The sequence below is a fragment of the Macaca nemestrina genome, chromosome 6 (assembly GCF_043159975.1).
Source record: "Macaca nemestrina isolate mMacNem1 chromosome 6, mMacNem.hap1, whole genome shotgun sequence".
NCBI lineage: Eukaryota > Metazoa > Chordata > Mammalia > Primates > Cercopithecidae > Macaca > Macaca nemestrina.
In genome coordinates, this window is record NC_092130.1 from 120,648,863 (window position 1) to 120,664,544 (window position 15,682).

Sequence of the window (15,682 nt, forward strand, 5' to 3'; positions counted from 1 at the left end):
ACAGGCACTCAAATCACCAGGTCACCCCGCAGGGTGTAATGAAAGTTGAGAAGAGTATAAGGTGTGTGGGAGTGACGAGGCTGGAGAGGTGACTTTCCCCTTACAGCAGTTTGGTGGGAAGGCACTTGGGAATTGAGGGCAGGGGAGAGGAGTATTCTAAGCCTTTCTTTTGGGCCCCTGGGTTTTATTGCATTACCAGGAAGCAGCTGCCCCTCAATTACAGAGCCAGAGATGCAGTGCAGTGGAAGTGTCAGTTTCACATGTGCCATCTGTAGAATCTGAAACCTCAAACTCATACAGAGACCACAGAGCACTTTCTGAGCCTTCCGGTCACGCCGCCTGCATTCATGTTCTTTGTGGTTTCTGAGAAATGCTGCATAGTGAGCAAATGAACTAAATCACAAGTTGTGCTGAGCCAGAGAAATAGGAGCCTTCTTGGAAGTGCGCAGCTGTTGTCTGATTTTCCCGGTCTCTTCCAATTCAAGCAGAGAAGTGTGTTGAAAATCTGTGTGTGTGCATGTGTACGTGTGCCAGAGATGGAGAGAGAAAGAGAGAGTGCCAATTGCTTTATATCGGAAGGAAGATGAGGGCTACCCAGAAGTGAGAAACATTAGTGTTTATTCCTATTTTAACAGCAGAGATTCAATGTTCTACAGCTTGTGGGTTAATTTACTTTAAAATAATTTGTTTAAGATAGATAGTAGATTTTAGGCACTTATCACAAGCAAAAAAGAAAAAGGTAACAAAGATAATGGGCATGTTACCTCATTTGAACGTAGTAATCACTTCACTATGCATATGGATATCAAGATAACTATATCAAAACACCATGTTATACACTTTAATATATGTCATAAAGCAACAATAACAAATAACATGATTTGTTTAAACTACATAATTTTTGTGTACAAGTTAACTCCATCATTTTAGAGGTGATTAATAGTCTTTGAAATCATGAGGTTATTAATTAGCTATTCAGAATCCTAAACAGAAACTTAAACCTCAAAAACTAATTTCTTGGCATTTACTGAAATAAAGCCTGAGAGTGTTTGTAAGTTAGCAGAAGGGATGTCAGAAATAATTTTAAGTGCTGAAATTCATGGTGTGAAGGACAGTTTGACTGGAAGCTTAGTACAGGACTCACTGTCGTTTCATGAACATTCAGTGGCGTATGTGAATGAAGGTTAAGAATCTGAGCAAGCCCAGGACTTTAACGACTGCTTTCCAGGTTGAAAATCCCTTGGGTTCTGCTTTCGTGGGCTTCTTCATGGAGGATTTTTGTCACCAAGTTGACTACAAAGATGAGCATTCACCTGGAATGTGCCTTTCATGGAAGGGGTGATTGTGTGGCCAAGAGTGGGACCTGTTCGCCACGTGCAGGCTGTGGGACTAAATTGTGACTTTAGGTGGAATTTGCCCCTTTTGTTGTTCTGCACCTGATGGGGAGAGTGTGGTGAAGGGAACGTCTAACTCCACCCACTTAGAACCTCCAGAGGATCATCGGCTTTTGATATTTACCAGAAAAATATCCTGATGTTTGCTGAATGGCCAAACGGACTTAGGCCGGTTTGCAGCAGCGTAAGCAGCAGCTGCTCAATGGTAACGCAGGACGGGGAGCTGGTGGAGACGTTTTGTTCAAAAGTCTTATTTTGCAATACAGGCTTTCTGAGGAGGAGGGAGGCTGGACTCCCACTGTGTTCTGTGAAGCAGCTGTCTAATACAGTGAGTCACAGTCAGGAGGGTCTCTTGTCTTCTGAGAAAGGTTTAATGATGAGCCACGAGCTGCAACCTCCCTGGACAGAGGACGTGGGCGCGCCACAGCTGTTTCTGGGCTACTGCTGCATCAGACGCCGTTTACCCAGCAGCTGAGCATGACGGATGCCTTGTAGGTACTGGACACAGTGCAAGTACCTGCAGTGCCTTGTATTTACCTTGACGCAGGGTATGGGAAGTAGCATAATGTGGTGGCTAAGGGCTTTGGTTTCAGAGAGACTTGGCTTTTTGTCCTGATTCACTGATAGAAAAGGAAGAGAAGCAGGAAGGAAATTCACTCCTCATTCCATGGGTTCTTGAGTCAGAACCTAGTCTTTCTATTTTGTGAAGATAGAAGCTGTCACCGCATTACTAAATAGGAAGAAGGGATGATGGGGTTACAGTGCTAGAAGAATGAGAGAAACCCAGGTAGATGTTAACGGTGTCATTCAGAATGTTAGCTCCTGCAGGTTTTGCAACTGCTCCTGTTACTATGTGGCCTACAATTAACATCTGTGTAGACTGGGCTGATGGACTAATCCTGCATCTAACCTTGGGCTATGGAAATGGGATGGAGTTTGGAGTTAAAATACTTGAGTCCCAGGACTGAGACTCATCTCAAGCTACTGAGTGTAGCTTACCTGCCCAAGAGATTTTTCTGAGGGGAAAAAAGGGGCAATTCACCTACTCATAAGAATCAAGATGTAATTATTCTCTTAGGATATCTCCACAATTTGATCATGAGGGCTCATCAAAATTTCATGAAAACAGACATTGCGTGAATACTCTTAGTATCCACTTATTCATTCATTCATTCCACAAATAGTCATTGAAAACCCATTATGGCCCAAGCACTGCTGCAGGCATTGGGGTTACTGCAGTGACCATACCAAGTCTCTGCCACATAGAGTTTACATTAGAGTGAGAAGGAAAACTATAAATAAGGATCTCTGTATACCAGATGGTGATCAATGTTGTGGAGAAAAAGCAGTTTATGCAGAATGGAGGAGTTGTTTTCTATGGTGACTATGGGAGGCCTCACCAGTTAGAGTACGTTTCAGCAGAGAAAGCAACATGGGACAAGCCACGAGGATGCAGATGCTCCCCATTTTATAATGGGGTTATGTCCCTAGAAACCCATCAGTAACCTCATAAGCTCATCATGAGTTGAAAATATTGTTAGTCAACAGTATGTTTTCAACTTATGGTATTTTCAATTTACAATGGGTTTATCCAGATGTAACCCCATCGGGAGCTGAGGAGTGCACTGAATGTGCATTGCCTTTGCACCATACTAAAGCAGAGACATTGTAAGTTGAACCTTGCTAAGTTGGATGCTGTCTGTATTACGAGCATCGCAGGCAGAGGAAATGACAAGTGTAAAGAGCCTGTGTCCTTGGAGTGTTTGTCTACTATGAGATTGACTCTTCTTTTATACTCCACTCTAGACATATGTGGCATCTTGTTGTTCCTCAGAGCTTCAAGTTTGACAAACTACTATATAGAAAGAAAAATTAATGTCTAGTGAAATAATACATTGCTAAAGTTTGACTAGGAAAAGTATGTAATTGCCACTCCTCCCCTATGGCCCTTTGAAGTTTGCTAATTTAGGATTATAGTATTTGCATCCCCTGGTAATCCCTAGATTTCCCCTTCCCTGACTACCACAGTATCCTCCCACCTCTGCCTATGAGTTACAAAATTCCTGCCCCCCTCTTAATACATAAGGCAATACTCAGGCGGTGGAGGAGGGGTTGTCTTTGGTTGTATCAGTATGTAAAGAAAGTCTGCAGTTTTCATGTGTTAAGGATCTGGGGTGTGCTGTTCGCTAGACACTTAGATACTTCCTTCCCTCCTTCCCACAGTGCTGTCCTTATGGTAAATTCTGAGGCTGTGGTCTTCTTTTCCACAGAGCAGTAAATGAGAGGGAGGTGATAGAAGGTCAGAGGTGGGTGCAGGTCACTCAGGGTTTTGTAGACCATTGTCTACAAAGAGCACTGGCTTTTCCTCTGAGAAATACCTCAAACCACAGTGTTTAAGATGTTCTTACCTGTGTGGAGGAGGAAGCATTGATAGATGCCATTGTCCCCATGCTACCCAATCACCAGAACTCTTAAATCTTAAGTATCTCTAGCCTGCTACTTCACCTGCCTAGAAAAACCCAAACCCTGAATCAATACTATTTGTGTCTTCTGGGTCTGATGCAAGGGTCCGTATTACAGGAGAAAATGCCACAGTTGTGCAGGCTGACAAAACACCAGCCTTGCCCTCACTCTCACACACACACACACACACACACATGCACACACATATATAGAGTGACCATATAATTTATTGTTCCAACTGGGACATTGTTGAGAATGAATAATTATAACAGAGCAATAGGCATAAACTGGGACTGTCTTGGACACACTAAGAGTAATGGTCAACCTACTCGTAAACAATTTTACATAACAGAGGGAAAGGGAAAGAAGTTCAGACCTAGGATAATTCTAAACTGTCCAGGCTTGTATTATGCCCATCTACACTTTGCATCCCATTCCGTAGAGAAAACTGAGGCTTCCAAGCTCAGTTTCTTGTACTCTGACCTATAGACTTGTCATATATCCAAATTCATCCTTCCTTTGTCCCTTGTTAAGGGCAAACCTCCACCTGCCTCTGGATTCCATTCCCTTCTGCCTCTTCAAGGTATCACTCTCTCTCCCTTTTTTAATCTCCAATATCGCCTTCTCAATTTTTCCAACCTAAAAGCATGTTCTAATCCTAAAAATTCCTTTCCTGATATTATAGTCCCCTCACCATAACTAACTTCCCTCCTACTCTTCTGATCCAAACTCTGTGAAACACAGGATGTTTCTTTCTCTTTGAACCCATCCAATCAGGGCAGTATAATTTCTGTTTCCTACTGAGATAATAAAGCTACTCTCATGAAGTTAGCTCTATAGCTCTAGCCTCCAAATGGTCAAAACCACTAGAAAATTTCCATCCTTATCTTACTTGACTTCTCATGATGCCTTTAGCATTGCCAAGTGATTCTAAGGGACATTCATGACTTCCTCATCGTCCATGGTTCTCTTGGTACCTCTCTTAGGCTGCTTGTTTGTTGTCCCCTTTGTGGTCAATCACCACCAGTTGCTGAGTTAGTATCACATAAAAATACCAGTGGAGAATCCTCAATCTGAAAATCTGAAATCCAAAATCCTCCAAAACTGGAAACTTTTTGAAGGCCGACATGATTCTGCAAGTGGAAAATTCCACACCTTACCTCATGTGACAAGCTGTAGTAGAAAATGCAATCAAAAAACGTGGTTTCATGCACAAATTAAAGTTATTGTATAAACTTACCTTTGGGCTATGCATATAAGGCATATATAAAATACAAATGAATTTCCTGTTTAGACTTGGGTCACATCCCAAGATATCTCATTAGGTACATGAACATACGTTAAAATAAAAAAAAAAAAATCAGAAATTTGAAACACCAGAATTTCAGATAATGGATACTCAATCTGTATAAAACATCTGGCTGTGTCTACATCCTGCAGATGGCACCAGAGACACAGGATCATAAGCAGGTAGACCGGAAATTGGCTTAGGAAAAGCACACAGTTCCTAGCTACTCTGCAGGCTGAGGTGGGAGAATCATTTGAGCCCAGGAATTCGAGGTTACTGTGAGCTATGATCACACCACTGCACTGCAGTCTGATTGACAGAGTGAGACCCTGTCAGGAAAGAAAATGAGAGAGAGAGAAAGAGAGAGAAAGAAGCAAGCAGTTCTCTTTATTTCTGACTTGAAAACACTCTTATCTCTGAGTCTGGAGGGGCCAGGGAGGTCTCTTTAGTGTACATTTCTTTTCAAGTCTCACTCAGTTGTGGGGCGAAAGTAGGACTGAGTCATATGTGTAAATCGTATAAAAGCGAGGCAAGACAGCTGTAAATGATTCTTTGGAAAGCAGAATGCAACAATTTTAAATCAATGTTCTAGTTTTAAGATAGCTGAAAATAGTTTCCTGTGGCTTCTTGTATTTCTTTCGCTAGGGTTACTAGAGGCAGCTTTGTGCTAGAAATGCAAGTTCAGCAGAAACATGTCTTCCCCTAATGAGGCCTGGTGCCTGCTGGTATTATGTCTGAGCCCCTGGGGCTGCCCCATGGGGAAGGGTGGTAGCGGCACTCTCTGGCTTTCCAGGGGCTGAGAAGTTGACATATTACAAGGCCTAAACCACCAAGGGTTCCGGGTGGGTCCTACCTCCATATGGACCTTGTGGGTGAGTTTGTGGGGAGCAGTTTACCACTCAGAGCTGGCCATGTGGGCCCCTCATTGCTCGATGGGTGGCTTCCCCTCCGAGCCTGTGGACTGATGAAGACTTGATTCTGAGCAAAGCCAAGCAGGAGATGAGACAGTCAGAAGCAGAGGACTCTCCAGTTGTAGGGAGTTTATAAGAATTCCCATTGTGACTACAGACAAGAGCCACCTTTGCATGTTCTGTGTTGCTGAAAGTGCTCTGTAAAAGTTCGTTTGTGATGGCCCAAAGGTTCAAGGCATCATGGAATGTCAGAGCTGGCAGGGACCTCAGAGACCAATTAGTCCAGTCTTCTAATTTTATTTCAGAAATGTTTCAAAATACAGTAGTGATTCACCCCCCATAATTGCATCAAGTCATATGATATAAAAATTTTTTACATTCCTAAAATGGCAAGCTATTTGTCACTGGCAGTGAAACAAGAAATGATAACCAGGAAAAACATAAAGGTTTTTCAAAGTTAAATTCCTCAAATCTATATCATACCATCAGCTTCCAGAACTTCCGCACTCCTCTGTTAACCCATTTCCAGCTGACATTTGTCCTCACTCTCTACAGAACATTTTCTTTCTTTTTAAAATTTTTATTTTAGGTTCAGGGGTACGTGTGCAGGTTTGTTACACAGGTAAACTTGTGTCACAGGGTTTGCTGTACAGATTATTTTGTCTCCCAGGTGTTAAGCCTAGTACCCAATAGTTATTTTCTCTGATCCTCTCCCTCTTCCCACCCTCCACCCTCAGGTAGGCCCCAGTGTCTGTGGTTCCTCTTTATGTGTCCATGTGTTCTCATCATTTAGCTCCCACTTTTAAGTGAGAACACGCAGTATTTGGTTTTCTGTTCTTGCATTAGTTTGCTAAGGATAATGGCCTCCAGCTCCATCCATGTTCCTGCAAAGGACATGATCTTATTCTTTTTTATGGCTGCATGATATTCCATGGTGTATACTTACCATATTTTCTTTGTCCAATCTACCATTGGTGGGAATTTAGGTTGATTCCACGTCATTGTTATTGTGAATAGTGTTTCAATGAATGTGTGCATGTGTCTTTGTGATAGAAAGATTTGTATTCCTTTGGTTATATACCTAGTAATGGGATTGCTGGGTTGAATAGTAGTTCTGCTTTTAGCTCTTTGAGGAATCACCACACTGCTTTCCACAATGGTTGAACTAATTTGTGTTTTCACCAGCAGTGTAAAAGCATTGCCTTTTCTCCTTAACCTTGCCAGCATCTGTTATTATTATTATAATATTTGACTTTTTAATAGTAGCCATTCTGTCTGGTGTGAGACGGTGTCTCATTGTGTTGTTTTTTTCTTGTTTGGTTTTTTTTGATGGAGTCTTGCTTTGTCGCCCAGGCTGGAGTGCAGTGGCGTGATCTTGGCTCACTGCAAGCTCTGCCTCCCGGGTTCACGCCATTCTCCTGCCTCAGCCTCCCGAGTAGCTGGGACTACAGGCGCCCACCACCACGCCTGGCTAATTTTTTTGTATTATTAGTAGAGATGGGGTTTCACCATGTTAGCCAGGATGGTCTCGATCTCCTGACCTCGTGATCTGCCTGCTTCAACCTCCCAAAGTGCTGGGATTACAGGCTTGAGTCACCTTGCCTGGCCCTCATTGTGGTTTTGATTTGCATTTCTTTAATCATTAGGGATATTGAGCTTTTTTTCATATGCTCATTGACCACATATATGTCTTCTTTTGAACAGTGTCTGTTCATGTCTTGCCCACTTTTTTTTTTTTTCCCCCTGTAAATTTGTTTAAGTTCCTTATAGATGCTGGATATTAGACCTTTGTCAGATGCGTAGTTTGCACACATTTCTCTCTCATTCTCTAGGTTGTCTGTTTACTCTGTTGATAGTTTCTTTTGCTGTGCAGAAGCTCTTCAGTTTAATTAGATCCTATTTGTCAATTTTTGCTTTTGTTGTGATTCATTTTGGTGTCTTTGTCATAAAATCTTTGGCCATTCCTAGGTCCAAGATGGTATTGCCTAGGTTGTCTTCCAGGGTTTTCATAGTTTTGGGCTTCACATGTAAGTCTTTAATCCATCTTGAGTTGATTTTTGTATATGGTGTAAGGAAGGGGCCTAGCTTTGATCTTCTGCATATGGCTAGCCAGTTATCCCAGCACGGTTTATTGAATAGGGAGTCTGTTCTCCATTGCTTGTTTTTGTCAGCTTTGTTGAAGATCAGATGGTTGTAGGTGTGCAGCCTTATTTCTGGGCTTTCTGTTCTTTTCCATTGGTCTATGTGTCTGTTTTTGTACCAGTACCATGCTGTTTTGGTTACTGTAGCCCTGAAACATAGTTTGAAGTCAGGTAGCATGATGGCTCTAGCTTTGTTCTTTTTGCTTAGGATTGCCTTGGCTATTCAGGCTCTTTTTTGGTTCCATATGAAATTTAAAATAGTGTTTTGTAGTTTTGTGAAGATTCTTGTTGGTAGTTTGACAGGAATAACATTGAATCTATAAACTGCTTTGGGCAGTATGGCCATTTTAACTATTTTGATTTTTCCTGTCCATGACCATGAAATGTTTTTCCATTTGTTTGTGTCATCTCTGATTTATTTGAGCAGTATTTTGTACTTCTCATTGTAGAGATCTTTCACCTCCCTGGTTAGCTGTATCCCTAGTTATTTTATTCTTTTTGTGGTGATTGCGAATGGGATTGCATTCCTGGTTTGGCTCTTGGTGTGGCTGTTGTTGGTGTATAGGAATGCTAGAATGATTTTTGCATGTTGATTTTGTGTCCTGAAACTTGGCTGAAGTTGTTTATCAGCTGAAGGAGCTTTTGGGCCATGGCTATGGGGTGTTCTAGATATAGAATCATGTCATCTGTAAAACAGGGGTAGTTTGACTTCCTCTTTTTCTATTGGGATACCCATTATCAGAAATAGTTTTCAAGGTGTTATCAGAGACCACCCAATGGGCTCTTCTCAGGGTGGGAAGTCAGTCTCTGGGACCCCAGTCAGTCCTTGAAGCTCTCTAATCTGTTAACTTCAGAGACCCCGCACTGTCCTAGTACTTCCTCTCTCTCTCTCTCTGACTATATACCACTCTTCTGGTGACTTCAGGCTTCATGACCCAGAACCTGGATAAGCTGAAAGCAAATGTTCAGGATGTTTCTAAATGCCAAGTCTTTGATCTGGGCTCTGAATTCTCGAATTGGCAGAAAGATAGGCCTACCAGCCTTACCCATAATATTATACTGTAACCAGAAGTGACTGGAATCATAGTTTGAGATATTAATTTAGTTTTTCCTGTTGTGAGCACCCTTTCACTTATCATTCAAACAAGTAATCTCTGTGCCTCTGAATCCCATACCCTTAAGTGTTAAGGTTTTTGTAACACAAAAGCTACAATAGCTCAGGGGCTCTTTCTACTCTCTCCTGGGCTGCAACCCTCTATGAGAAAATGAGCAAAAACACAGCCAAAAGCAGAGGAAGAGAGCAGATTCTTTCCCATGTCAAAAGAGATTATTATCCTGTGCTAGGGAGAAAAAATGACTAGGTGTTTGTTGCGGGGAGGGGGGGAAAGAAGAGAATAAAAGAATGGGGGTGTGAGCTTTCCTTGACAGTTGACTCCGAGGAATTTGCCAAAGATGCCAGATGGCTGGATCTGGCCAAGCATGGAGAACTTGCCTCTTTGTGAGCCTCAGTCCACAGATTGTCCAGTCTCCATCAGAAAGAACCCACCCTGTGCCTGTGCTATAGGGCCAAGTGTGCTATTCCTTCTATTACTGTCAAGTGAGGTCTTTGCATTTGCTGGCAGTCCTCAAGGAGATGTTGAATCAAAGTCCTCACTTAGTCCCCAGTTTCATTCATTGTATGGAAATTGCCTCTCACAATCCCTACCACCCTTGAAAGATCAAGAAGGGGTAAAGCACTAGCCATATGATGAGGGTGTTGCCAGTGAGGAAGAACCCATGTGTGTATGTGATGGGGAGAAACTGAACAAGTTTGAGAAATTGCACAAACTCCTGACATCCTGAGATGCTACTCTTCCTTCTCCTGTTGGCCCTCGGACAGAAGCTGTCTCCTGAGGAGGAAAGAACGGGCTGGAAGCACCAGGCCCTCATGTCCTCCTGCCTTCTAGGGCCTTGTATAACATCTCCCTTGACCCACTCTTTAAAATCCAACTCACATACCCAAAAAGGCTCTTGCTCTCCTCCTGTTTATCATATGTGACTTTCCTTTCTAGTTAAGGTTCTTTCAGTGGGGTTCTGTTCCTTGCAAGCAAACTACTAGGGTGGAGTAATATTTCATAAATGAAACAAATCCCTGCAACTCCCCACACCCAGCCATTTCTTTTTCTCCTTGGTGTTTGCATGTCTTTGAACAGTATTCTTCAAGGAAGAGCTATCTCATTTTGCTTAAAGGCAACAGGAGTGGTTAACAGTCAAAATGCTGCCTACCATTATGTCTCAAGCATATTTTGTGAATGATCTTGTTTAACCTTACAACATCCCAGTGGAGGTAGGTACTGTACTATGTCCATATCTCTGCTGGCAAAACTGAGTCACAAAGCCTAGGTAACTTGGCTTGCTGAGTGGTGAAGCTGGGATTTGAACCTCCAACCATTCACAGAGTGAGGGGTTATAAAGCCTCCGTGAAAAGCTGCCTCCCTAAATAATGGGGCTGTTACCTCAACTGCTTTTTAGATACATAATTCTCCTCCTTCTGGTAGTTATTATTTTAACTTGGGCCTTGGGGGCTCTCTGGGCTCAGAGGGGACAAGGGAGCTGAATGAGTTAGGCTCCTGCAGATTCAGTGTGGCCCCAATCTAGTTCTCTTCTGGTTTCCCAAGCTGCCTTTCCTGGTACCAAATATACCTCAGTTTCCATGTTATTAGTTCTGGGTCTCTTTGTGGGTAGAATCTCCCATAAAGTGTTTATCTTCCCATAAATCAAGGAAGAACAGAATCCATTAACACTTTTCTACTTGGAGAACCTTCCCCTTTTCTACTTGGAGAACATTTCCCCTTTTCTACTCAGAGAAGCTACCTGGAAATATTCCCCTTGGGGCTAGGCAGAGTTTTCCTTCTAGCTGGGACATAGACCTTTTCTGCATGTGCTCCAGGTCACTAAGTTAATGTCACATTAAGGGGCCATGTGGGTTCTGCAGAGTAACAAGGGACCTCTTGGTTACTGGAGGCAGCCAGTTCAGCTAGAATTGCTCCACTCTCCTTGGGAAAAGGTTCTGGTTTTTGAGAAATTGGAATCCTTGACAGAGGTCCTGAAGAGATCCGTGTCTCTCCTGAGGCAGCTTCCCAGAAATTAGAGAATTTAATCTCTGCAGAAAACTCCGAAGTTTTCATGTGGCCATTCTTCCTTCCTTCTGTTGACTTCCCGGGAGACAGAAAGCATCCTGAGGTATTCTTTCAAAGACTGTTTTTTCTGAAACCAGCAGTGACTTCTGAGAGTCTACCTCATTTTCACACATCAGTGCTCACTGAGGTCACAGCCATTGCCTAAAGAAATTGGCTCAAATTCAACCATTTGTTAACCAGTCTGGGAGTAGGGTAGGTTCCATAAGAATTCTTAGCATTCCTGTGTAGGCTCCTTAATGTGGCAAATACAAGTCCTCTTGTCTGCAATTCAAATCTGCACAAATGATCCATTTATATTATAATAATCAAACTCGTGATTTTACACTTTATTCTGCTGAGTGGCTAAAACTCCATCTTGGTTTATGCAGCGTTTCCTCCTTCTCACTACCCAGCAGGTCAAGAGGAAAAGGATTTCCTGGGTTAGGGGACAGAACAGTCAAAGCCAAATGGTCAGTGCGATGACATTGGTGGGCCTTACAGAAAGTCAGAGACCCATGGAAGCAGCCCAATCCCACAGCTAGATGAATGGGGTCCCAAAAGACAGTAAGATTCCAAGAGAGAAAATGTCTGTGTGGTGAGCATTGGTAGTCAGGGCCTTACCCAGCCTCACAAAGCGCTCCAGCACTGGGGGTGGCCCGAGAGCATTCAGAGTAGCTAGGGAGAAATGGAAAAGGTTGCTGACCTGATGGGACCATTCAGATGGGAAGGAGGCGGTCTCCATGGAGCCTGCATGGACTGACACCTGAAGACCACATGGGGTGAAGAATGTCTCAGGGGGGCCTGCATAAGGGTGAGAGTGTCTTGCAACAGACAACTGCCACACCCCTTCTTCAGTCATCTTGATGTCTTGGCACTGCATAAATTCTACGGAACTGCAAAACAACTTGGGGCAGGGGATGCAGGAAAGAATCCTTCAACTGGCTGAGTTGTAGTTTTGCATCTGCAACAGATTTTGAAGGTCAAAACAGAAATCAAGTTGAGTTTTGGAAAAATATTGAAAGTCATAATTTGTGCACACCAGAATCTGCGAAGCTAGAGTTATAGACTAGCTCTAGCAAAGTATGGATTTATTGAAAGAACCCAGAAGAATCTCATGGACATAAAATTCAGGAAGTACATCTGGACTTCACAGGAATGAGAAGACCACCAGGCAATGATTTTCTGTGGCTCTGATTGTCTCTTACAATCAGCTTTTCTCTAGAACATGCTACCAATCTCCTCTCTGCAAAGACCAAGACAGAGGCAAGTGGCTTTTTCTGCTGTCTTGTAGTCCCTATTCCTCCATAGCTTGGGTGGAACTTGGATCTCTGCTGGTATTTATGAAGGCACCACCTCCACATGACTTACTGGTTCTGTGACTGCCACCAGATCATTGCATTCTTTATGCTTCTTGGCTGAAAGTTTTGAGATGGAATCAGCTTTGATATTCTTTTTCTCCAGGGTCATGCCCTTTAGATGAGGAATTCACCTGGTCCAACTGTGTGGGGTCAGAGGGTGAGGGGCCATGCAAATGTGACACAGCTGCTCAAGCTGGTCACATCAACAACAGTGTATGGGTTGGACAGTTCCAGAAAGGAGACATTTGAGCCCAGAGGCGTGACTCAACTTCCAATTCACTTTTATTAAAATTACTGCTGTGCATGTCTTATGTCTCTCTCTATGTTGCAGCTTCCTAGAAAGCAGAGGCTGTAACTGATCTCTGTATGCACCAGGGCATCTTTCATGTGCCTTTTGCATTTGAAAGAGTTCAGTGAATATTTGTTGAATCAGTGAATGTATATCCCTATATTTGTGTTCTGCTCTCTATACCTTCATTTCTGAGTGAATCATGTTCAGGCCAGTATCTGAATAGGATAATTCCTGTTGCTGGGGTATAGCAGGAGAGTGCCAGTCAAAATGACTAGGTTAGAGTGTGGCCCTTATTTGGGTGGATTTCCTGACCAGACACTACAAAGAAACATCCTTGGAGTCACCACAAACATGGGTTTTCCCTAACAACTGAGTATCTTAACTTCCCATTATTCTAGAGCCATCTTAGCTACCATGGAAATTGGCTGGAGATCACATTCAATCTTTGAAGCATGTGAGTGATAAGTTAGAACTAATTCAGATAAGAGGAGCAAGTGGTGCCCTACAGGGAGCAAATTCCTAGCTATCTCTTTTCAACATTTTGAAAGATGTTTCTACATTAAAAGCTTCGCGTTATTGGCAATCACTACCTTGGTTTGTGTAAAGAAATCCAAACTTTACAAGTTTTCTTGTGTGCCCATTTAAAGAGCTGTATTTAAATGGGGGAGCCATCTGACGCTAATGATAACCAATTAGAATCATAAAATATTGAGCCTGAAGGGAATTTATGGATCACTTAGTCCATCCCTTTCATTTTACAAGGGAGGAAGCTGAGGCCACTGCAGGATATGTGCCTTGTCACACATCTAGGACCAGAGCTATAACTCCTACCTATCTGGTCCTGGGTTCTTCAACCCCTAGAAAATCCACACTGCTGTGGACAGCTGGAAAGTGCTAGAGATTATTAACATGGAGAACATGAGTAGTCTTTAGCAGTATACATGGCTAAGTACACAGGAACGAAATGAAACAGTCCTCCATGCTGCAGGAAAGATGAGAGATGGCTCATTCTCAAGAGTGTCTGAGGCTTGGGATTGAGTCAGGGCTACTCAGAGGCTGGCAGAGAAGGCCCACAGGCCCAACTGGGCCCCTAGGTATAATTATAGTGCCCAGAATTCTTACCATGAGCCAGGTACTATTTAATACTCAATCCTCACGAGTTCACTAAAGTGCACAACACGCCTATGGAATCAGAATGATTATCTGCATTTTACAGATGAGGGGACAGTTGGGACATTTGAGTGATTTGGCCAAGGTCATATACCAATGTCACTTACTAGTATCCAAGGTAGAGTTTGCACTCAGGTCTCTCAAACCCCTGAGCTTGTGTTCTTAGCCAGAGACGACCAAGATTTGAGAAGAGGCCCCTCTGGGAGACATTGGTGACAGCTTGGGCCTCTCTGGGTAATCTTGTTCTATGCTGCCTGTGCTTTTAAATTTATATGGATACTTGAGCGTGCCAGGATAATTTCTGCATGCTTGGATTGATCTGAGCTGAACTGGCCTTTCAGACCCCAGCAGACTTCCCAAGCTTCACCTCCAGCACTCTGGTAAGATACAGCCCAGGGTGGGGCCAACTTCTGTGCTTATTAATTCACATTCCTTGTGGAGAGGCTTTCCATTTGCTTAAAATGCTAAAGCTTTTGAAGGACTGTAGAGATTTGGTGTGATTTCCACGTTTTAAGAGGGAAAAAGCAGAGGCACAGTGTATTTAGTTTATACTGGGCTATGTGGGAGACCATAGTGGCTGGGAGTAACAGGTTTGTGTGGAACCTGGAAAATCTAATTAATCCTTTTTGGCTGGTTCCCCTCTTAGATGCTTCTCAGCCAGCTGATTACTCATTTCTGGCTTGTTAGAGAAATAATACTGACAAAGTGCACAACATTCGATTGGGATGGAGGGGCCGATAGGACACAAAGGAACTAGGAGATGTAGATGAGTCCAGCGAGGCCAGGAGTAGAACTCCAACTGCCCAGGCAGCTTTAAGGGTTCTTGCCAGGGGTGGTTGGGGACCCCTAACTAGACTCTTCAAGCTACTTTGAAATCCTGTTCTGATTTAGTCTGAAGCTAAAGAACTACTGTGACTGTCCTTACAACCCAGCAAGGAAGGAGTTGTAGAAAAGGAAGTTTGGATTCACTTGTATATGAGGCACAAAACCACCACACATGTCAGTGGAATCTCTCTGCCCCGTTAGCTCCATTCTGAGACTTCAAAAAGTCATAACAAATCCTACAACTATCATATGAGGTAGGAACTATCACTATGCCAATTTTGCAGACAAAAAGCATGTGTCAGGCCTGTTATCAAGGCCCAAAGAGGCTAAGGGACTTGCCCTGGGGCACTGAGGTAAGTCTGGGATGCAAAGTCAGTGGCCAGGTTCTTAACAACAAATCTGCTGCTTCTACTTCATTTTCAGAGGCTCCTTCCAACCCACAACTTTTTGTTTTGGGACTATATATGCAGTTCCACCAAGTACTCACATTAATGAGCAGGTTACCACCATGGGTAACTAGAACCTAGTCCTCTAGGAGACTATTTAGATCCCACTTTGGTGTTGTCCCACCCAGAGTGAGGAAATTTGGATATTTGTCCACCAATTCCCTTCCATAACTGGTTGAGGGCTGCTCCTGTGAGCATCCACCCCTGGCCTGTCTTGGGCATACAAAGGCGAGGCA